Here is a 21,934-nt window from a genome sequence, read left to right on the forward strand (position 1 = left end):
TTACTTTTTGTGAAATGGTTTATGAAAAACACCACGGCTGCTCCAGGTGAGGCTCGAACTCACAACCTCGGCATGGCTCAGTGCAAGTACTGCTGTATAAGTACCGCGCGCTAACCGATTGCGCCACTGGAGCTCTCTCTTTTCACATCTCCCCAGGTGAGCCATCTACAGCTGACCAAGTAGATGACAGACACTGCTCCATCATTCACTGTGCAAGATCGACTCACATGCTTGCATGTTATCATGACTATTAAAAATACAGTCCAAACGGAATAGATTCTATAATTGTCCTATAACATATGCTCTGTCTATTCAAAACCCCATAGAATTATATCTTGACAGTTCTGACAAAGTCTAGGGGAATCTTATGAATATTTGTAATTAGCACATAGTAAGAATTTCCCAAAAATGAAATGTAGGTCCCTGATTGGGGGAAGACGTGGAATGTGAGATCTTGCCTCAGCTGTTTTTTTCTTTTTTAGGTACAGTATATTGACACTTCAGTACCTTTTGTGAAGCAAGGTTTCAGATGGGGGTGTAGGGCAGACGAGGTGGCCGAGTGGTTAAGGCGATGGACTGCTAATCCATTGTGCTCTGCACGCGTGGGTTCGAATCCCACCTTCGTCGGAAAGCCATCAGAGTCTCTTTTGATGGCCAGCATTTCTTGTAGTATAATTACACTCTCTTTCAAGACAGAGCCAGGATCCGCTAGATGGGATCATCTGACTGTTCCATTTTAACAAATATGTCAAATAAAGTGAAGTATTTTGTGCGTAATAGAAATTAGATCTTTCATGGAGTTTCCAGAGGATTGCCTTTCACTCACTCCTGGCTTATTAACCAGTTTGGATAAATAGATTGATAAGAAAGCAGCTCTTACTCCTAAAGTTTAGGCCGTCTCAAATGAATGACTGTTAACATATGTCTGCCCCACAGAGACAGATCATTTCTAATAAGTGGGTTCTCTATATGTCACTGATTGCAGACATACTAACTAGAGCTATCGGTATGGTCTTGAATGCGAAAACTCTTATTTTCTCATATGAAAATGTAGTTTTTCATACTTCCAAAAAAAGTGCCTTAAGCATGGTCTTCAATGTGTGCGCGCACGTGGACATTCATATGCAACTACGTTTCCATACAGAGTCTCAAAATCATAGATATATTCATACCTCAGTAAGAATACATGTTGCAATTTACATCCTGCGTGCAGACTGGCCTTGTAGCTCAGTGGCAGAGCACTGGTCTTGTAAACCAGGGGTCATGAGTTCAAGCCTCATCAGGGCCTTTTTACATGAGTCTTTCTGTATGTTGTTTTCAAGTCATTCTTCCCTGGAGTCACACCTTGCTTTAGGATTGCTTATTGCCAAGCTTCCCTTTCCTGCTTTCATATTATCAAGAAAATATCATGAAGATCATTGAATTATAAATTATTGCCTCAGCCCTTCCGATCGCCTGACGAACGCCTGACAAACGCCATTCTCACCCTGCCGGGCAAAGCCAAATAAGCCATGCATATTTACAGTTCCTTTGAAAGGCAGAGCGAGGACTAGGACCTCTGTTCCGACTGAATCTGCATCCACAGAAAGGATGTTATAAGGCCCCACAAATTTCACCAAGGAGATGTGAAAGTCTTCCCCCATAAAATACTTTTTTTCCCAGATACCCCGGCTCTTAGGCAAATGAGGTTACTCCTCAAAACCCCACCCCCACTCACCATAAATATCCTTCTCTCCTGCTGTCCATTCAAATGATACAAGGTATCTTGTACATAGAGAGAAAGGGAGAATAGGCAGACTTGCTTCAAAGATTTGGTGACCTTGGATGGGTGGGTTGAATGAAGAAGTGAACCTGGTTTCTGGGAAAGGAGTATCGAGATGAAGATGAGGAAAAGTGAACATGGACCACATTCATAGGTTAGAGAAATACATTTAATAGGTTGAATGGTTTTGAAAAGTGAACTTCGAGCAGTAATTGTTGTTTTTTAAACTGCAAAGAAATTAAAAATGAATGTGGGATTGGAGGCACACTCTGAGCAGAAAAGCACCATAAGCTGCTATGGTGCAACTCAAGATGGTGAATAGAACCTTTAAGATGATGATGCTCTTCTTTTGCTAGTTTTTTCGAGTCACCTTTTATTGTAAGTAGCTGATACAGCATTTTTTGCAGCTCTTCAGTTTATGGTTATCATGTGAGAACACTGTTTTCATCATATTTATTATTCTACAAATGTATTTTTAAATGCACTGATGTGGTGTTTGCATGAAATGCAAGATGGCACATCATGGAATGTTTAAACTGAGCATCGCGGAGGATATGTGATATTTGGCACCCAGAGGAGTAGGACACGTAGATCCTATAAGAAGTAAAGACTCTCTAGCAAGGGCCGTCCATACTCTGAGTTTAAACTTTACTTTTTGTGAAATGGTTTATGAAAAACAACACGGCTGCTCCAGGTGAGGCTCGAACTCACAACCTCGGCATGGCTCAGTGCAAGTACTGCTGTATAAGTACCGCGCGCTAACCGATTGCGCCACTGGAGCTCTCTCTTTTCACATCTCCCCAGGTGAGCCATCTACAGCTGACCAAGTAGATGACAGACACTGCTCCATCATTCACTGTGCAAGATCGACTCACATGCTTGCATGTTATCATGACTATTAAAAATACAGTCCAAACGGAATAGATTCTATAATTGTCCTATAACATATGCTCTGTCTATTCAAAACCCCATAGAATTATATCTTGACAGTTCTGACAAAGTCTAGGGGAATCTTATGAATATTTGTAATTAGCACATAGTAAGAATTTCCCAAAAATGAAATGTAGGTCCCTGATTGGGGGAAGACGTGGAATGTGAGATCTTGCCTCAGCTGTTTTTTTCTTTTTTAGGTACAGTATATTGACACTTCAGTACCTTTTGTGAAGCAAGGTTTCAGATGGGGCTGTAGGGCAGACGAGGTGGCCGAGTGGTTAAGGCGATGGACTGCTAATCCATTGTGCTCTGCACGCGTGGGTTCGAATCCCACCTTCGTCGGAAAGCCATCAGAGTCTCTTTTGATGGCCAGCATTTCTTGTAGTATAATTACACTCTCTTTCAAGACAGAGCCAGGATCCGCTAGATGGGATCATCTGACTGTTCCATTTTAACAAATATGTCAAATAAAGTGAAGTATTTTGTGCGTAATAGAAATTAGATCTTTCATGGAGTTTCCAGAGGATTGCCTTTCACTCACTCCTGGCTTATTAACCAGTTTGGATAAATAGATTGATAAGAAAGCAGCTCTTACCCCTAAAGTTTAGGCCGTCTCAAATGAATGACTGTTAACATATGTCTGCCCCACAGAGACAGATCATTTCTAATAAGTGGGTTCTCTATATGTCACTGATTGCAGACATACTAACTAGAGCTATCGGTATGGTCTTGAATGCGAAAACTCTTATTTTCTCATATGAAAATGTAGTTTTTCATACTTCCAAAAAAAGTGCCTTAAGCATGGTCTTCAATGTGTGCGCGCACGTGGACATTCATATGCAACTACGTTTCCATACAGAGTCTCAAAATCATAGATATATTCATACCTCAGTAAGAATACATGTTGCAATTTACATCCTGCGTGCAGACTGGCCTTGTAGCTCAGTGGCAGAGCACTGGTCTTGTAAACCAGGGGTCATGAGTTCAAGCCTCATCAGGGCCTTTTTACATGAGTCTTTCTGTATGTTGTTTTCAAGTCATTCTTCCCTGGAGTCACACCTTGCTTTAGGATTGCTTATTGCCAAGCTTCCCTTTCCTGCTTTCATATTATCAAGAAAATATCATGAAGATCATTGAATTATAAATTATTGCCTCACCCCTTCCGATCGCCTGACAAACGCCATTCTCACCCTGCCGGGCAAGCCCTGCCGGGCAAAGCCAAATAAGCCATGCATATTTACAGTTCCTTTGAAAGGCAGAGCGAGGACTAGGACCTCTGTTCCGACTGAATCTGCATCCACAGAAAGGATGTTATAAGGCCCTACAAATTTCACCAAGGAGATGTGAAAGTCTTCCCCCATAAAATACTTTTTTCCCAGATACCCCGGCTCTTAGGCAAATGAGGTTACTCCTCAAAACCCCACCCCCACTCACCATAAATATCCTTCTCTCCTGCTGTCCATTCAAATGATACAAGGTATCTTGTACATAGAGAGAAAGGGAGAATAGGCAGACTTGCTTCAAAGATTTGGTGACCTTGGATGGGTGGGTTGAATGAAGAAGTGAACCTGGTTTCTGGGAAAGGAGTATCGAGATGAAGATGAGGAAAAGTGAACATGGACCACATTCATAGGTTAGAGAAATACATTTAATAGGTTGAATGGTTTTGAAAAGTGAACTTCGAGCAGTAATTGTTGTTTTTTAAACTGCAAAGAAATTAAAAATGAATGTGGGATTGGAGGCACACTCTGAGCAGAAAAGCACCATAAGCTGCTATGGTGCAACTCAAGATGGTGAATAGAACCTTTAATATGATGATGCTCTTCTTTTGCTAGTTTTTTCGAGTCACCTTTTATTGTAAGTAGCTGATACAGCATTTTTTGCAGCTCTTCAGTTTATGGTTATCATGTGAGAACACTGTTTTCATCATATTTATTATTCTACAAATGTATTTTTAAATGCACTGATGTGGTGTTTGCATGAAATGCAAGATGGCACATCATGGAATGTTTAAACTGAGCATCGCGGAGGATATGTGATATTTGGCACCCAGAGGAGTAGGACACGTAGATCCTATAAGAAGTAAAGACTCTCTAGCAAGGGCCGTCCATACTCTGAGTTTAAACTTTACTTTTTGTGAAATGGTTTATGAAAAACAACACGGCTGCTCCAGGTGAGGCTCGAACTCACAACCTCGGCATGGCTCAGTGCAAGTACTGCTGTATAAGTACCGCGCGCTAACCGATTGCGCCACTGGAGCTCTCTCTTTTCACATCTCCCCAGGTGAGCCATCTACAGCTGACCAAGTAGATGACAGACACTGCTCCATCATTCACTGTGCAAGATCGACTCACATGCTTGCATGTTATCATGACTATTAAAAATACAGTCCAAACGGAATAGATTCTATAATTGTCCTATAACATATGCTCTGTCTATTCAAAACCCCATAGAATTATATCTTGACAGTTCTGACAAAGTCTAGGGGAATCTTATGAATATTTGTAATTAGCACATAGTAAGAATTTCCCAAAAATGAAATGTAGGTCCCTGATTGGGGGAAGACGTGGAATGTGAGATCTTGCCTCAGCTGTTTTTTTCTTTTTTAGGTACAGTATATTGACACTTCAGTACCTTTTGTGAAGCAAGGTTTCAGATGGGGCTGTAGGGCAGACGAGGTGGCCGAGTGGTTAAGGCGATGGACTGCTAATCCATTGTGCTCTGCACGCGTGGGTTCGAATCCCACCTTCGTCGGAAAGCCATCAGAGTCTCTTTTGATGGCCAGCATTTCTTGTAGTATAATTACACTCTCTTTCAAGACAGAGCCAGGATCCGCTAGATGGGATCATCTGACTGTTCCATTTTAACAAATATGTCAAATAAAGTGAAGTATTTTGTGCGTAATAGAAATTAGATCTTTCATGGAGTTTCCAGAGGATTGCCTTTCACTCACTCCTGGCTTATTAACCAGTTTGGATAAATAGATTGATAAGAAAGCAGCTCTTACTCCTAAAGTTTAGGCCGTCTCAAATGAATGACTGTTAACATATGTCTGCCCCACAGAGACAGATCATTTCTAATAAGTGGGTTCTCTATATGTCACTGATTGCAGACATACTAACTAGAGCTATCGGTATGGTCTTGAATGCGAAAACTCTTATTTTCTCATATGAAAATGTAGTTTTTCATACTTCCAAAAAAAGTGCCTTAAGCATGGTCTTCAATGTGTGCGCGCACGTGGACATTCATATGCAACTACGTTTCCATACAGAGTCTCAAAATCATAGATATATTCATACCTCAGTAAGAATACATGTTGCAATTTACATCCTGCGTGCAGACTGGCCTTGTAGCTCAGTGGCAGAGCACTGGTCTTGTAAACCAGGGGTCATGAGTTCAAGCCTCATCAGGGCCTTTTTACATGAGTCTTTCTGTATGTTGTTTTCAAGTCATTCTTCCCTGGAGTCACACCTTGCTTTAGGATTGCTTATTGCCAAGCTTCCCTTTCCTGCTTTCATATTATCAAGAAAATATCATGAAGATCATTGAATTATAAATTATTGCCTCAGCCCTTCCGATCGCCTGACGAACGCCTGACAAACGCCATTCTCACCCTGCCGGGCAAAGCCAAATAAGCCATGCATATTTACAGTTCCTTTGAAAGGCAGAGCGAGGACTAGGACCTCTGTTCCGACTGAATCTGCATCCACAGAAAGGATGTTATAAGGCCCTACAAATTTCACCAAGGAGATGTGAAAGTCTTCCCCCATAAAATACTTTTTTCCCAGATACCCCGGCTCTTAGGCAAATGAGGTTACTCCTCAAAACCCCACCCCCACTCACCATAAATATCCTTCTCTCCTGCTGTCCATTCAAATGATACAAGGTATCTTGTACATAGAGAGAAAGGGAGAATAGGCAGACTTGCTTCAAAGATTTGGTGACCTTGGATGGGTGGGTTGAATGAAGAAGTGAACCTGATTTCTGGGAAAGGAGTATCGAGATGAAGATGAGGAAAAGTGAACATGGACCACATTCATAGGTTAGAGAAATACATTTAATAGGTTGAATGGTTTTGAAAAGTGAACTTCGAGCAGTAATTGTTGTTTTTTAAACTGCAAAGAAATTAAAAATGAATGTGGGATTGGAGGCACACTCTGAGCAGAAAAGCACCATAAGCTGCTATGGTGCAACTCAAGATGGTGAATAGAACCTTTAATATGATGATGCTCTTCTTTTGCTAGTTTTTTCGAGTCACCTTTTATTGTAAGTAGCTGATACAGCATTTTTTGCAGCTCTTCAGTTTATGGTTATCATGTGAGAACACTGTTTTCATCATATTTATTATTCTACAAATGTATTTTTAAATGCACTGATGTGGTGTTTGCATGAAATGCAAGATGGCACATCATGAAATGTTTAAACTGAGCATCGCGGAGGATATGTGATATTTGGCACCCAGAGGAGTAGGACACGTAGATCCTATAAGAAGTAAAGACTCTCTAGCAAGGGCCGTCCATACTCTGAGTTTAAACTTTACTTTTTGAGAAATGGTTTATGAAAAACAACACGGCTGCTCCAGGTGAGGCTCGAACTCACAACCTCGGCATGGCTCAGTGCAAGTACTGCTGTATAAGTACCGCGCGCTAACCGATTGCGCCACTGGAGCTCTCTCTTTTCACATCTCCCCAGGTGAGCCATCTACAGCTGACCAAGTAGATGACAGACACTGCTCCATCATTCACTGTGCAAGATCGACTCACATGCTAGCATGTTATCATGACTATTAAAAATACAGTCCAAACGGAATAGATTCTATAATTGTCCTATAACATATGCTCTGTCTATTCAAAACCCCATAGAATTATATCTTGACAGTTCTGACAAAGTCTAGGGGAATCTTATGAATATTTGTAATTAGCACATAGTAAGAATTTCCCAAAAATGAAATGTAGGTCCCTGATTGGGGGAAGACGTGGAATGTGAGATCTTGCCTCAGCTGTTTTTTTCTTTTTTAGGTACAGTATATTGACACTTCAGTACCTTTTGTGAAGCAAGGTTTCAGATGGGGCTGTAGGGCAGACGAGGTGGCCGAGTGGTTAAGGCGATGGACTGCTAATCCATTGTGCTCTGCACGCGTGGGTTCGAATCCCACCTTCGTCGGAAAGCCATCAGAGTCTCTTTTGATGGCCAGCATTTCTTGTAGTATAATTACACTCTCTTTCAAGACAGAGCCAGGATCCGCTAGATGGGATCATCTGACTGTTCCATTTTAACAAATATGTCAAATAAAGTGAAGTATTTTGTGCGTAATAGAAATTAGATCTTTCATGGAGTTTCCAGAGGATTGCCTTTCACTCACTCCTGGCTTATTAACCAGTTTGGATAAATAGATTGATAAGAAAGCAGCTCTTACTCCTAAAGTTTAGGCCGTCTCAAATGAATGACTGTTAACATATGTCTGCCCCACAGAGACAGATCATTTCTAATAAGTGGGTTCTCTATATGTCACTGATTGCAGACATACTAACTAGAGCTATCGGTATGGTCTTGAATGCGAAAACTCTTATTTTCTCATATGAAAATGTAGTTTTTCATACTTCCCAAAAAAGTGCCTTAAGCATGGTCTTCAATGTGTGCGCGCACGTGGACATTCATATGCAACTACGTTTCCATACAGAGTCTCAAAATCATAGATATATTCATACCTCAGTAAGAATACATGTTGCAATTTACATCCTGCGTGCAGACTGGCCTTGTAGCTCAGTGGCAGAGCACTGGTCTTGTAAACCAGGGGTCATGAGTTCAAGCCTCATCAGGGCCTTTTTACATGAGTCTTTCTGTATGTTGTTTTCAAGTCATTCTTCCCTGGAGTCACACCTTGCTTTAGGATTGCTTATTGCCAAGCTTCCCTTTCCTGCTTTCATATTATCAAGAAAATATCATGAAGATCATTGAATTATAAATTATTGCCTCAGCCCTTCCGATCGCCTGACGAACGCCTGACAAACGCCATTCTCACCCTGCCGGGCAAAGCCAAATAAGCCATGCATATTTACAGTTCCTTTGAAAGGCAGAGCGAGGACTAGGACCTCTGTTCCGACTGAATCTGCATCCACAGAAAGGATGTTATAAGGCCCTACAAATTTCACCAAGGAGATGTGAAAGTCTTCCCCCATAAAATACTTTTTTTCCCAGATACCCCGGCTCTTAGGCAAATGAGGTTACTCCTCAAAACCCCACCCCCACTCACCATAAATATCCTTCTCTCCTGCTGTCCATTCAAATGATACAAGGTATCTTGTACATAGAGAGAAAGGGAGAATAGGCAGACTTGCTTCAAAGATTTGGTGACCTTGGATGGGTGGGTTGAATGAAGAAGTGAACCTGGTTTCTGGGAAAGGAGTATCGAGATGAAGATGAGGAAAAGTGAACATGGACCACATTCATAGGTTAGAGAAATACATTTAATAGGTTGAATGGTTTTGAAAAGTGAACTTCGAGCAGTAATTGTTGTTTTTTTAAACTGCAAAGAAATTAAAAATGAATGTGGGATTGGAGGCACACTCTGAGCAGAAAAGCACCATAAGCTGCTATGGTGCAACTCAAGATGGTGAATAGAACCTTTAATATGATGATGCTCTTCTTTTGCTAGTTTTTTCGAAGCACCTTTTATTGTAAGTAGCTGATACAGCATTTTTTGCAGCTCTTCAGTTTATGGTTATCATGTGAGAACACTGTTTTCATCATATTTATTATTCTACAAATGTATTTTTAAATGCACTGATGTGGTGTTTGCATGAAATGCAAGATGGCACATCATGGAATGTTTAAACTGAGCATCGCGGAGGATATGTGATATTTGGCACCCAGAGGAGTAGGACACGTAGATCCTATAAGAAGTAAAGACTCTCTAGCAAGGGCCGTCCATACTCTGAGTTTAAACTTTACTTTTTGTGAAATGGTTTATGAAAAACAACACGGCTGCTCCAGGTGAGGCTCGAACTCACAACCTCGGCATGGCTCAGTGCAAGTACTGCTGTATAAGTACCGCGCGCTAACCGATTGCGCCACTGGAGCTCTCTCTTTTCACATCTCCCCAGGTGAGCCATCTACAGCTGACCAAGTAGATGACAGACACTGCTCCATCATTCACTGTGCAAGATCGACTCACATGCTTGCATGTTATCATGACTATTAAAAATACAGTCCAAACGGAATAGATTCTATAATTGTCCTATAACATATGCTCTGTCTATTCAAAACCCCATAGAATTATATCTTGACAGTTCTGACAAAGTCTAGGGGAATCTTATGAATATTTGTAATTAGCACATAGTAAGAATTTCCCAAAAATGAAATGTAGGTCCCTGATTGGGGGAAGACGTGGAATGTGAGATCTTGCCTCAGCTGTTTTTTTCTTTTTTAGGTACAGTATATTGACACTTCAGTACCTTTTGTGAAGCAAGGTTTCAGATGGGGGTGTAGGGCAGACGAGGTGGCCGAGTGGTTAAGGCGATGGACTGCTAATCCATTGTGCTCTGCACGCGTGGGTTCGAATCCCACCTTCGTCGGAAAGCCATCAGAGTCTCTTTTGATGGCCAGCATTTCTTGTAGTATAATTACACTCTCTTTCAAGACAGAGCCAGGATCCGCTAGATGGGATCATCTGACTGTTCCATTTTAACAAATATGTCAAATAAAGTGAAGTATTTTGTGCGTAATAGAAATTAGATCTTTCATGGAGTTTCCAGAGGATTGCCTTTCACTCACTCCTGGCTTATTAACCAGTTTGGATAAATAGATTGATAAGAAAGCAGCTCTTACTCCTAAAGTTTAGGCCGTCTCAAATGAATGACTGTTAACATATGTCTGCCCCACAGAGACAGATCATTTCTAATAAGTGGGTTCTCTATATGTCACTGATTGCAGACATACTAACTAGAGCTATCGGTATGGTCTTGAATGCGAAAACTCTTATTTTCTCATATGAAAATGTAGTTTTTCATACTTCCAAAAAAAGTGCCTTAAGCATGGTCTTCAATGTGTGCGCGCACGTGGACATTCATATGCAACTACGTTTCCATACAGAGTCTCAAAATCATAGATATATTCATACCTCAGTAAGAATACATGTTGCAATTTACATCCTGCGTGCAGACTGGCCTTGTAGCTCAGTGGCAGAGCACTGGTCTTGTAAACCAGGGGTCATGAGTTCAAGCCTCATCAGGGCCTTTTTACATGAGTCTTTCTGTATGTTGTTTTCAAGTCATTCTTCCCTGGAGTCACACCTTGCTTTAGGATTGCTTATTGCCAAGCTTCCCTTTCCTGCTTTCATATTATCAAGAAAATATCATGAAGATCATTGAATTATAAATTATTGCCTCAGCCCTTCCGATCGCCTGACGAACGCCTGACAAACGCCATTCTCACCCTGCCGGGCAAAGCCAAATAAGCCATGCATATTTACAGTTCCTTTGAAAGGCAGAGCGAGGACTAGGACCTCTGTTCCGACTGAATCTGCATCCACAGAAAGGATGTTATAAGGCCCCACAAATTTCACCAAGGAGATGTGAAAGTCTTCCCCCATAAAATACTTTTTTTCCCAGATACCCCGGCTCTTAGGCAAATGAGGTTACTCCTCAAAACCCCACCCCCACTCACCATAAATATCCTTCTCTCCTGCTGTCCATTCAAATGATACAAGGTATCTTGTACATAGAGAGAAAGGGAGAATAGGCAGACTTGCTTCAAAGATTTGGTGACCTTGGATGGGTGGGTTGAATGAAGAAGTGAACCTGGTTTCTGGGAAAGGAGTATCGAGATGAAGATGAGGAAAAGTGAACATGGACCACATTCATAGGTTAGAGAAATACATTTAATAGGTTGAATGGTTTTGAAAAGTGAACTTCGAGCAGTAATTGTTGTTTTTTAAACTGCAAAGAAATTAAAAATGAATGTGGGATTGGAGGCACACTCTGAGCAGAAAAGCACCATAAGCTGCTATGGTGCAACTCAAGATGGTGAATAGAACCTTTAATATGATGATGCTCTTCTTTTGCTAGTTTTTTCGAGTCACCTTTTATTGTAAGTAGCTGATACAGCATTTTTTGCAGCTCTTCAGTTTATGGTTATCATGTGAGAACACTGTTTTCATCATATTTATTATTCTACAAATGTATTTTTAAATGCACTGATGTGGTGTTTGCATGAAATGCAAGATGGCACATCATGGAATGTTTAAACTGAGCATCGCGGAGGATATGTGATATTTGGCACCCAGAGGAGTAGGACACGTAGATCCTATAAGAAGTAAAGACTCTCTAGCAAGGGCCGTCCATACTCTGAGTTTAAACTTTACTTTTTGTGAAATGGTTTATGAAAAACAACACGGCTGCTCCAGGTGAGGCTCGAACTCACAACCTCGGCATGGCTCAGTGCAAGTACTGCTGTATAAGTACCGCGCGCTAACCGATTGCGCCACTGGAGCTCTCTCTTTTCACATCTCCCCAGGTGAGCCATCTACAGCTGACCAAGTAGATGACAGACACTGCTCCATCATTCACTGTGCAAGATCGACTCACATGCTTGCATGTTATCATGACTATTAAAAATACAGTCCAAACGGAATAGATTCTATAATTGTCCTATAACATATGCTCTGTCTATTCAAAACCCCATAGAATTATATCTTGACAGTTCTGACAAAGTCTAGGGGAATCTTATGAATATTTGTAATTAGCACATAGTAAGAATTTCCCAAAAATGAAATGTAGGTCCCTGATTGGGGGAAGACGTGGAATGTGAGATCTTGCCTCAGCTGTTTTTTTTCTTTTTTAGGTACAGTATATTGACACTTCAGTACCTTTTGTGAAGCAAGGTTTCAGATGGGGCTGTAGGGCAGACGAGGTGGCCGAGTGGTTAAGGCGATGGACTGCTAATCCATTGTGCTCTGCACGCGTGGGTTCGAATCCCACCTTCGTCGGAAAGCCATCAGAGTCTCTTTTGATGGCCAGCATTTCTTGTAGTATAATTACACTCTCTTTCAAGACAGAGCCAGGATCCGCTAGATGGGATCATCTGACTGTTCCATTTTAACAAATATGTCAAATAAAGTGAAGTATTTTGTGCGTAATAGAAATTAGATCTTTCATGGAGTTTCCAGAGGATTGCCTTTCACTCACTCCTGGCTTATTAACCAGTTTGGATAAATAGATTGATAAGAAAGCAGCTCTTACTCCTAAAGTTTAGGCCGTCTCAAATGAATGACTGTTAACATATGTCTGCCCCACAGAGACAGATCATTTCTAATAAGTGGGTTCTCTATATGTCACTGATTGCAGACATACTAACTAGAGCTATCGGTATGGTCTTGAATGCGAAAACTCTTATTTTCTCATATGAAAATGTAGTTTTTCATACTTCCAAAAAAAGTGCCTTAAGCATGGTCTTCAATGTGTGCGCGCACGTGGACATTCATATGCAACTACGTTTCCATACAGAGTCTCAAAATCATAGATATATTCATACCTCAGTAAGAATACATGTTGCAATTTACATCCTGCGTGCAGACTGGCCTTGTAGCTCAGTGGCAGAGCACTGGTCTTGTAAATCAGGGGTCATGAGTTCAAGCCTCATCAGGGCCTTTTTACATGAGTCTTTCTGTATGTTGTTTTCAAGTCATTCTTCCCTGGAGTCACACCTTGCTTTAGGATTGCTTATTGCCAAGCTTCCCTTTCCTGCTTTCATATTATCAAGAAAATATCATGAAGATCATTGAATTATAAATTATTGCCTCAGCCCTTCCGATCGCCTGACGAACGCCTGACAAACGCCATTCTCACCCTGCCGGGCAAAGCCAAATAAGCCATGCATATTTACAGTTCCTTTGAAAGGCAGAGCGAGGACTTGGACCTCTGTTCCGACTGAATCTGCATCCACAGAAAGGATGTTATAAGGCCCTACAAATTTCACCAAGGAGATGTGAAAGTCTTCCCCCATAAAATACTTTTTTTCCCAGATACCCCGGCTCTTAGGCAAATGAGGTTACTCCTCAAAACCCCACCCCCACTCACCATAAATATCCTTCTCTCCTGCTGTCCATTCAAATGATACAAGGTATCTTGTACATAGAGAGAAAGGGAGAATAGGCAGACTTGCTTCAAAGATTTGGTGACCTTGGATGGGTGGGTTGAATGAAGAAGTGAACCTGGTTTCTGGGAAAGGAGTATCGAGATGAAGATGAGGAAAAGTGAACATGGACCACATTCATAGGTTAGAGAAATACATTTAATAGGTTGAATGGTTTTGAAAAGTGAACTTCGAGCAGTAATTGTTGTTTTTTAAACTGCAAAGAAATTAAAAATGAATGTGGGATTGGAGGCACACTCTGAGCAGAAAAGCACCATAAGCTGCTATGGTGCAACTCAAGATGGTGAATAGAACCTTTAATATGATGATGCTCTTCTTTTGCTAGTTTTTTCGAGTCACCTTTTATTGTAAGTAGCTGATACAGCATTTTTTGCAGCTCTTCAGTTTATGGTTATCATGTGAGAACACTGTTTTCATCATATTTATTATTCTACAAATGTATTTTTAAATGCACTGATGTGGTGTTTGCATGAAATGCAAGATGGCACATCATGGAATGTTTAAACTGAGCATCGCGGAGGATATGTGATATTTGGCACCCAGAGGAGTAGGACACGTAGATCCTATAAGAAGTAAAGACTCTCTAGCAAGGGCCGTCCATACTCTGAGTTTAAACTTTACTTTTTGTGAAATGGTTTATGAAAAACAACACGGCTGCTCCAGGTGAGGCTCGAACTCACAACCTCGGCATGGCTCAGTGCAAGTACTGCTGTATAAGTACCGTGCGCTAACCGATTGCGCCACTGGAGCTCTCTCTTTTCACATCTCCCCAGGTGAGCCATCTACAGCTGACCAAGTAGATGACAGACACTGCTCCATCATTCACTGTGCAAGATCGACTCACATGCTTGCATGTTATCATGACTATTAAAAATACAGTCCAAACGGAATAGATTCTATAATTGTCCTATAACATATGCTCTGTCTATTCAAAACCCCATAGAATTATATCTTGACAGTTCTGACAAAGTCTAGGGGAATCTTATGAATATTTGTAATTAGCACATAGTAAGAATTTCCCAAAAATGAAATGTAGGTCCCTGATTGGGGGAAGACGTGGAATGTGAGATCTTGCCTCAGCTGTTTTTTTCTTTTTTAGGTACAGTATATTGACACTTCAGTACCTTTTGTGAAGCAAGGTTTCAGATGGGGCTGTAGGGCAGACGAGGTGGCCGAGTGGTTAAGGCGATGGACTGCTAATCCATTGTGCTCTGCACGCGTGGGTTCGAATCCCACCTTCGTCGGAAAGCCATCAGAGTCTCTTTTGATGGCCAGCATTTCTTGTAGTATAATTACACTCTCTTTCAAGACAGAGCCAGGAACCCGCTAGATGGGATCATCTGACTGTTCCATTTTAACAAATATGTCAAATAAAGTGAAGTATTTTGTGCGTAATAGAAATTAGATCTTTCATGGAGTTTCCAGAGGATTGCCTTTCACTCACTCCTGGCTTATTAACCAGTTTGGATAAATAGATTGATAAGAAAGCAGCTCTTACTCCTAAAGTTTAGGCCGTCTCAAATGAATGACTGTTAACATATGTCTGCCCCACAGAGACAGATCATTTCTAATAAGTGGGTTCTCTATATGTCACTGATTGCAGACATACTAACTAGAGCTATCGGTATGGTCTTGAATGCGAAAACTCTTATTTTCTCATATGAAAATGTAGTTTTTCATACTTCCAAAAAAAGTGCCTTAAGCATGGTCTTCAATGTGTGCGCGCACGTGGACATTCATATGCAACTACGTTTCCATACAGAGTCTCAAAATCATAGATATATTCATACCTCAGTAAGAATACATGTTGCAATTTACATCCAGCGTGCAGACTGGCCTTGTAGCCCAGTGGCAGAGCACTGGTCTTGTAAACCAGGGGTCATGAGTTCAAGCCTCATCAGGGCCTTTTTACATGAGTCTTTCTGTATGTTGTTTTCAAGTCATTCTTCCCTGGAGTCACACCTTGCTTTAGGATTGCTTATTGCCAAGCTTCCCTTTCATGCTTTCATATTATCAAGAAAATATCATGAAGATCATTGAATTATAAATTATTGCCTCAGCCCTTCCGATCGCCTGACGAACGCCTGACAAACGCCATTCTCACCCTGCCGGGCAAGCCCTGCCGGGCAAAGCCAAATAAGCCATGCATATTTACAGTTCCTTTGAAAGGCAGAGCGAGGACTAGGACCTCTGTTCCAACTGAATCTGCATCCACAGAAAGGATGTTATAAGGCCCTACAAATTTCACCAAGGAGATGTGAAAGTCTTCCCCCATAAAATACTTTTTTTCCCAGATACCCCGGCTCTTAGGCAAACGAGGTTACTCCTCAAAACCCCACCCCCACTCACCATAAATATCCTTCTCTCCTGCTGTCCATTCAAATGATACAAGGTATCTTGTACATAGAGAGAAAGGGAGAATAGGCAGACTTGCTTCAAAGATTTGGTGACCTTGGATGGGTGGGTTGAATGAAGAAGTGAACCTGGTTTCTGGGAAAGGAGTATCGAGATGAAGATGAGGAAAAGTGAACATGGACCACATTCATAGGTTAGAGAAATACATTTAATAGGTTGAATGGTTTTGAAAAGTGAACTTCGAGCAGTAATTGTTGTTTTTTAAACTGCAAAGAAATTAAAAATGAATGTGGGATTGGAGGCACACTCTGAGCAGAAAAGCACCATAAGCTGCTATGGTGCAACTCAAGATGGTGAATAGAACCTTTAATATGATGATGCTCTTCTTTTGCTAGTTTTTTCGAGTCACCTTTTATTGTAAGTAGCTGATACAGCATTTTTTGCAGCTCTTCAGTTTATGGTTATCATGTGAGAACACTGTTTTCATCATATTTATTATTCTACAAATGTATTTTTAAATGCACTGATGTGGTGTTTGCATGAAATGCAAGATGGCACATCATGGAATGTTTAAACTGAGCATCGCGGAGGATATGTGATATTTGGCACCCAGAGGAGTAGGACACGTAGATCCTATAAGAAGTAAAGACTCTCTAGCAAGGGCCGTCCATACTCTGAGTTTAAACTTTACTTTTTGTGAAATGGTTTATGAAAAACAACACGGCTGCTCCAGGTGAGGCTCGAACTCACAACCTCGGCATGGCTCAGTGCAAGTACTGCTGTATAAGTACCGCGCGCTAACCGATTGCGCCACTGGAGCTCTCTCTTTTCACATCTCCCCAGGTGAGCCATCTACAGCTGACCAAGTAGATGACAGACACTGCTCCATCATTCACTGTGCAAGATCGACTCACATGCTTGCATGTTATCATGACTATTAAAAATACAGTCCAAACGGAATAGATTCTATAATTGTCCTATAACATATGCTCTGTCTATTCAAAACCCCATAGAATTATATCTTGACAGTTCTGACAAAGTCTAGGGGAATCTTATGAATATTTGTAATTAGCACATAGTAAGAATTTCCCAAAAATGAAATGTAGGTCCCTGATTGGGGGAAGACGTGGAATGTGAGATCTTGCCTCAGCTGTTTTTTTCTTTTTTAGGTACAGTATATTGACACTTCAGTACCTTTTGTGAAGCAAGGTTTCAGATGTGGCTGTAGGGCAGACGAGGTGGCCGAGTGGTTAAGGCGATGGACTGCTAATCCATTGTGCTCTGCACGCGTGGGTTCGAATCCCACCTTCGTCGGAAAGCCATCAGAGTCTCTTTTGATGGCCAGCATTTCTTGTAGTATAATTACACTCTCTTTCAAGACAGAGCCAGGATCCGCTAGATGGGATCATCTGACTGTTCCATTTTAACAAATATGTCAAATAAAGTGAAGTATTTTGTGCGTAATAGAAATTAGATCTTTCATGGAGTTTCCAGAGGATTGCCTTTCACTCACTCCTGGCTTATTAACCAGTTTGGATAAATAGATTGATAAGAAAGCAGCTCTTACTCCTAAAGTTTAGGCCGTCTCAAATGAATGACTGTTAACATATGTCTGCCCCACAGAGACAGATCATTTCTAATAAGTGGGTTCTCTATATGTCACTGATTGCAGACATACTAACTAGAGCTATCGGTATGGTCTTGAATGCGAAAACTCTTATTTTCTCATATGAAAATGTAGTTTTTCATACTTCCAAAAAAAGTGCCTTAAGCATGGTCTTCAATGTGTGCGCGCACGTGGACATTCATATGCAACTACGTTTCCATACAGAGTCTCAAAATCATAGATATATTCATACCTCAGTAAGAATACATGTTGCAATTTACATCCTGCGTGCAGACTGGCCTTGTAGCTCAGTGGCAGAGCACTGGTCTTGTAAACCAGGGGTCATGAGTTCAAGCCTCATCAGGGCTTTTTTACATGAGTCTTTCTGTATGTTGTTTTCAAGTCATTCTTCCCTGGAGTCACACCTTGCTTTAGGATTGATTATTGCCAAGCTTCCCTTTCCTGCTTTCATATTATCAAGAAAATATCATGAAGATCATTGAATTATAAATTATTGCCTCACCCCTTCCGAACGCCTGACAAACGCCATTCTCACCCTGCCGGGCAAGCCCTGCCGGGCAAAGCCAAATAAGCCATGCATATTTACAGTTCCTTTGAAAGGCAGAGCGAGGACTAGGACCTCTGTTCCGACTGAATCTGCATCCACAGAAAGGATGTTATAAGGCCCTACAAATTTCACCAAGGAGATGTGAAAGTCTTCCCCCATAAAATACTTTTTTTCCCAGATACCCCGGCTCTTAGGCAAATGAGGTTACTCCTCAAAACCCCACCCCCACTCACCATAAATATCCTTCTCTCCTGCTGTCCATTCAAATGATACAAGGTATCTTGTACATAGAGAGAAAGGGAGAATAGGCAGACTTGCTTCAAAGATTTGGTGACCTTGGATGGGTGGGTTGAATGAAGAAGTGAACCTGGTTTCTGGGAAAGGAGTATCGAGATGAAGATGAGGAAAAGTGAACATGGACCACATTCATAGGTTAGAGAAATACATTTAATAGGTTGAATGGTTTTGAAAAGTGAACTTCGAGCAGTAATTGTTGTTTTTTAAACTGCAAAGAAATTAAAAATGAATGTGGGATTGGAGGCACACTCTGAGCAGAAAAGCACCATAAGCTGCTATGGTGCAACTCAAGATGGTAAATAGAACCTTTAATATGATGATGCTCTTCTTTTGCTAGTTTTTTCGAGTCACCTTTTATTGTAAGTAGCTGATACAGCATTTTTTGCAGCTCTTCAGTTTATGGTTATCATGTGAGAACACTGTTTTCATCATATTTATTATTCTACAAATGTATTTTTAAATGCACTGATGTGGTGTTTGCATGAAATGCAAGATGGCACATCATGGAATGTTTAAACTGAGCATCGCGGAGGATATGTGATATTTGGCACCCAGAGGAGTAGGACACGTAGATCCTATAAGAAGTAAAGACTCTCTAGCAAGGGCCGTCCATACTCTGAGTTTAAACTTTACTTTTTGTGAAATGGTTTATGAAAAACAACACGGCTGCTCCAGGTGAGGCTCGAACTCACAACCTCGGCATGGCTCAGTGCAAGTACTGCTGTATAAGTACCGCGCGCTAACCGATTGCGCCACTGGAGCTCTCTCTTTTCACATCTCCCCAGGTGAGCCATCTACAGCTGACCAAGTAGATGACAGACACTGCTCCATCATTCACTGTGCAAGATCGACTCACATGCTTGCATGTTATCATGACTATTAAAAATACAGTCCAAACGGAATAGATTCTATAATTGTCCTATAACATATGCTCTGTCTATTCAAAACCCCATAGAATTATATCTTGACAGTTCTGACAAAGTCTAGGGGAATCTTATGAATATTTGTAATTAGCACATAGTAAGAATTTCCCAAAAATGAAATGTAGGTCCCTGATTGGGGGAAGACGTGGAATGTGAGATCTTGCCTCAGCTGTTTTTTTCTTTTTTAGGTACAGTATATTGACACTTCAGTACCTTTTGTGAAGCAAGGTTTCAGATGTGGCTGTAGGGCAGACGAGGTGGCCGAGTGGTTAAGGCGATGGACTGCTAATCCATTGTGCTCTGCACGCGTGGGTTCGAATCCCACCTTCGTCGGAAAGCCATCAGAGTCTCTTTTGATGGCCAGCATTTCTTGTAGTATAATTACACTCTCTTTCAAGACAGAGCCAGGATCCGCTAGATGGGATCATCTGACTGTTCCATTTTAACAAATATGTCAAATAAAGTGAAGTATTTTGTGCGTAATAGAAATTAGATCTTTCATGGAGTTTCCAGAGGATTGCCTTTCACTCACTCCTGGCTTATTAACCAGTTTGGATAAATAGATTGATAAGAAAGCAGCTCTTACTCCTAAAGTTTAGGCCGTCTCAAATGAATGACTGTTAACATATGTCTGCCCCACAGAGACAGATCATTTCTAATAAGTGGGTTCTCTATATGTCACTGATTGCAGACATACTAACTAGAGCTATCGGTATGGTCTTGAATGCGAAAACTCTTATTTTCTCATATGAAAATGTAGTTTTTCATACTTCCAAAAAAAGTGCCTTAAGCATGGTCTTCAATGTGTGCGCGCACGTGGACATTCATATGCAACTACGTTTCCATACAGAGTCTCAAAATCATAGATATATTCATACCTCAGTAAGAATACATGTTGCAATTTACATCCTGCGTGCAGACTGGCCTTGTAGCTCAGTGGCAGAGCACTGGTCTTGTAAACCAGGGGTCATGAGTTCAAGCCTCATCAGGGCTTTTTTACATGAGTCTTTCTGTATGTTGTTTTCAAGTCATTCTTCCCTGGAGTCACACCTTGCTTTAGGATTGATTATTGCCAAGCTTCCCTTTCCTGCTTTCATATTATCAAGAAAATATCATGAAGATCATTGAATTATAAATTATTGCCTCACCCCTTCCGAACGCCTGACAAACGCCATTCTCACCCTGCCGGGCAAGCCCTGCCGGGCAAAGCCAAATAAGCCATGCATATTTACAGTTCCTTTGAAAGGCAGAGCGAGGACTAGGACCTCTGTTCCGACTGAATCTGCATCCACAGAAAGGATGTTATAAGGCCCTACAAATTTCACCAAGGAGATGTGAAAGTCTTCCCCCATAAAATACTTTTTTTCCCAGATACCCCGGCTCTTAGGCAAATGAGGTTACTCCTCAAAACCCCACCCCCACTCACCATAAATATCCTTCTCTCCTGCTGTCCATTCAAATGATACAAGGTATCTTGTACATAGAGAGAAAGGGAGAATAGGCAGACTTGCTTCAAAGATTTGGTGACCTTGGATGGGTGGGTTGAATGAAGAAGTGAACCTGGTTTCTGGGAAAGGAGTATCGAGATGAAGATGAGGAAAAGTGAACATGGACCACATTCATAGGTTAGAGAAATACATTTAATAGGTTGAATGGTTTTGAAAAGTGAACTTCGAGCAGTAATTGTTGTTTTTTAAACTGCAAAGAAATTAAAAATGAATGTGGGATTGGAGGCACACTCTGAGCAGAAAAGCACCATAAGCTGCTATGGTGCAACTCAAGATGGTAAATAGAACCTTTAATATGATGATGCTCTTCTTTTGCTAGTTTTTTCGAGTCACCTTTTATTGTAAGTAGCTGATACAGCATTTTTTGCAGCTCTTCAGTTTATGGTTATCATGTGAGAACACTGTTTTCATCATATTTATTATTCTACAAATGTATTTTTAAATGCACTGATGTGGTGTTTGCATGAAATGCAAGATGGCACATCATGAAATGTTTAAACTGAGCATCGCGGAGGATATGTGATATTTGGCACCCAGAGGAGTAGGACACGTAGATCCTATAAGAAGTAAAGACTCTCTAGCAAGGGCCGTCCATACTCTGAGTTTAAACTTTACTTTTTGTGAAATGGTTTATGAAAAACACCACGGCTGCTCCAGGTGAGGCTCGAACTCACAACCTCGGCATGGCTCAGTGCAAGTACTGCTGTATAAGTACCGCGCGCTAACCGATTGCGCCACTGGAGCTCTCTCTTTTCACATCTCCCCAGGTGAGCCATCTACAGCTGACCAAGTAGATGACAGACACTGCTCCATCATTCACTGTGCAAGATC

The 21,934-nt window shown here is 41.2% G+C and overlaps 24 non-coding genes across 24 annotated transcripts; 14 read left to right on the forward strand and 10 right to left on the reverse strand.

The window, feature by feature from the left end:
- Positions 1 to 38: 38 nt before the first annotated feature.
- TRNAI-UAU (transfer RNA isoleucine (anticodon UAU)) lies at positions 39 to 133 on the reverse strand. The gene is made up of 2 exons: positions 96 to 133; positions 39 to 74 (listed from the first exon to the last, which is right to left on the reverse strand). It is a non-coding gene; the product is annotated as a tRNA-Ile (tRNA).
- A 412-nt stretch (positions 134 to 545) lies between these two features.
- On the forward strand, positions 546 to 627 carry TRNAS-GCU (transfer RNA serine (anticodon GCU)). The gene has a single exon. It is a non-coding gene; the product is annotated as a tRNA-Ser (tRNA).
- Positions 628 to 1,216: 589 nt separating this feature from the next.
- TRNAT-UGU (transfer RNA threonine (anticodon UGU)) lies at positions 1,217 to 1,288 on the forward strand. Its single transcript has one exon. It is a non-coding gene; the product is annotated as a tRNA-Thr (tRNA).
- A 1,160-nt stretch (positions 1,289 to 2,448) lies between these two features.
- On the reverse strand, positions 2,449 to 2,543 carry TRNAI-UAU (transfer RNA isoleucine (anticodon UAU)). Its single transcript has 2 exons — positions 2,506 to 2,543; positions 2,449 to 2,484 (listed from the first exon to the last, which is right to left on the reverse strand). It is a non-coding gene; the product is annotated as a tRNA-Ile (tRNA).
- A 412-nt stretch (positions 2,544 to 2,955) lies between these two features.
- TRNAS-GCU (transfer RNA serine (anticodon GCU)) lies at positions 2,956 to 3,037 on the forward strand. Its single transcript has one exon. It is a non-coding gene; the product is annotated as a tRNA-Ser (tRNA).
- A 589-nt stretch (positions 3,038 to 3,626) lies between these two features.
- TRNAT-UGU (transfer RNA threonine (anticodon UGU)) lies at positions 3,627 to 3,698 on the forward strand. Its single transcript has one exon. It is a non-coding gene; the product is annotated as a tRNA-Thr (tRNA).
- Positions 3,699 to 4,860: 1,162 nt separating this feature from the next.
- Positions 4,861 to 4,955, reverse strand: TRNAI-UAU (transfer RNA isoleucine (anticodon UAU)). The gene is made up of 2 exons: positions 4,918 to 4,955; positions 4,861 to 4,896 (listed from the first exon to the last, which is right to left on the reverse strand). It is a non-coding gene; the product is annotated as a tRNA-Ile (tRNA).
- A 412-nt stretch (positions 4,956 to 5,367) lies between these two features.
- On the forward strand, positions 5,368 to 5,449 carry TRNAS-GCU (transfer RNA serine (anticodon GCU)). The gene has a single exon. It is a non-coding gene; the product is annotated as a tRNA-Ser (tRNA).
- A 589-nt stretch (positions 5,450 to 6,038) lies between these two features.
- On the forward strand, positions 6,039 to 6,110 carry TRNAT-UGU (transfer RNA threonine (anticodon UGU)). The gene has a single exon. It is a non-coding gene; the product is annotated as a tRNA-Thr (tRNA).
- A 1,159-nt stretch (positions 6,111 to 7,269) lies between these two features.
- TRNAI-UAU (transfer RNA isoleucine (anticodon UAU)) lies at positions 7,270 to 7,364 on the reverse strand. Its single transcript has 2 exons — positions 7,327 to 7,364; positions 7,270 to 7,305 (listed from the first exon to the last, which is right to left on the reverse strand). It is a non-coding gene; the product is annotated as a tRNA-Ile (tRNA).
- A 412-nt stretch (positions 7,365 to 7,776) lies between these two features.
- Positions 7,777 to 7,858, forward strand: TRNAS-GCU (transfer RNA serine (anticodon GCU)). Its single transcript has one exon. It is a non-coding gene; the product is annotated as a tRNA-Ser (tRNA).
- Positions 7,859 to 8,447: 589 nt separating this feature from the next.
- TRNAT-UGU (transfer RNA threonine (anticodon UGU)) lies at positions 8,448 to 8,519 on the forward strand. The gene has a single exon. It is a non-coding gene; the product is annotated as a tRNA-Thr (tRNA).
- A 1,161-nt stretch (positions 8,520 to 9,680) lies between these two features.
- Positions 9,681 to 9,775, reverse strand: TRNAI-UAU (transfer RNA isoleucine (anticodon UAU)). Its single transcript has 2 exons — positions 9,738 to 9,775; positions 9,681 to 9,716 (listed from the first exon to the last, which is right to left on the reverse strand). It is a non-coding gene; the product is annotated as a tRNA-Ile (tRNA).
- Positions 9,776 to 10,187: 412 nt separating this feature from the next.
- Positions 10,188 to 10,269, forward strand: TRNAS-GCU (transfer RNA serine (anticodon GCU)). Its single transcript has one exon. It is a non-coding gene; the product is annotated as a tRNA-Ser (tRNA).
- Positions 10,270 to 10,858: 589 nt separating this feature from the next.
- TRNAT-UGU (transfer RNA threonine (anticodon UGU)) lies at positions 10,859 to 10,930 on the forward strand. The gene has a single exon. It is a non-coding gene; the product is annotated as a tRNA-Thr (tRNA).
- A 1,160-nt stretch (positions 10,931 to 12,090) lies between these two features.
- On the reverse strand, positions 12,091 to 12,185 carry TRNAI-UAU (transfer RNA isoleucine (anticodon UAU)). Its single transcript has 2 exons — positions 12,148 to 12,185; positions 12,091 to 12,126 (listed from the first exon to the last, which is right to left on the reverse strand). It is a non-coding gene; the product is annotated as a tRNA-Ile (tRNA).
- Positions 12,186 to 12,598: 413 nt separating this feature from the next.
- TRNAS-GCU (transfer RNA serine (anticodon GCU)) lies at positions 12,599 to 12,680 on the forward strand. Its single transcript has one exon. It is a non-coding gene; the product is annotated as a tRNA-Ser (tRNA).
- A 1,821-nt stretch (positions 12,681 to 14,501) lies between these two features.
- TRNAI-UAU (transfer RNA isoleucine (anticodon UAU)) lies at positions 14,502 to 14,596 on the reverse strand. Its single transcript has 2 exons — positions 14,559 to 14,596; positions 14,502 to 14,537 (listed from the first exon to the last, which is right to left on the reverse strand). It is a non-coding gene; the product is annotated as a tRNA-Ile (tRNA).
- A 412-nt stretch (positions 14,597 to 15,008) lies between these two features.
- TRNAS-GCU (transfer RNA serine (anticodon GCU)) lies at positions 15,009 to 15,090 on the forward strand. The gene has a single exon. It is a non-coding gene; the product is annotated as a tRNA-Ser (tRNA).
- Positions 15,091 to 16,926: 1,836 nt separating this feature from the next.
- Positions 16,927 to 17,021, reverse strand: TRNAI-UAU (transfer RNA isoleucine (anticodon UAU)). Its single transcript has 2 exons — positions 16,984 to 17,021; positions 16,927 to 16,962 (listed from the first exon to the last, which is right to left on the reverse strand). It is a non-coding gene; the product is annotated as a tRNA-Ile (tRNA).
- Positions 17,022 to 17,433: 412 nt separating this feature from the next.
- TRNAS-GCU (transfer RNA serine (anticodon GCU)) lies at positions 17,434 to 17,515 on the forward strand. Its single transcript has one exon. It is a non-coding gene; the product is annotated as a tRNA-Ser (tRNA).
- Positions 17,516 to 19,339: 1,824 nt separating this feature from the next.
- On the reverse strand, positions 19,340 to 19,434 carry TRNAI-UAU (transfer RNA isoleucine (anticodon UAU)). Its single transcript has 2 exons — positions 19,397 to 19,434; positions 19,340 to 19,375 (listed from the first exon to the last, which is right to left on the reverse strand). It is a non-coding gene; the product is annotated as a tRNA-Ile (tRNA).
- Positions 19,435 to 19,846: 412 nt separating this feature from the next.
- On the forward strand, positions 19,847 to 19,928 carry TRNAS-GCU (transfer RNA serine (anticodon GCU)). Its single transcript has one exon. It is a non-coding gene; the product is annotated as a tRNA-Ser (tRNA).
- A 1,824-nt stretch (positions 19,929 to 21,752) lies between these two features.
- On the reverse strand, positions 21,753 to 21,847 carry TRNAI-UAU (transfer RNA isoleucine (anticodon UAU)). Its single transcript has 2 exons — positions 21,810 to 21,847; positions 21,753 to 21,788 (listed from the first exon to the last, which is right to left on the reverse strand). It is a non-coding gene; the product is annotated as a tRNA-Ile (tRNA).
- Between the last annotated feature and the right edge of the window lie 87 nt (positions 21,848 to 21,934).

The sequence above is a fragment of the Triturus cristatus genome, chromosome 12, assembly GCF_964204655.1.
Source record: "Triturus cristatus chromosome 12, aTriCri1.1, whole genome shotgun sequence".
Taxonomy (NCBI): domain Eukaryota; kingdom Metazoa; phylum Chordata; class Amphibia; order Caudata; family Salamandridae; genus Triturus; species Triturus cristatus.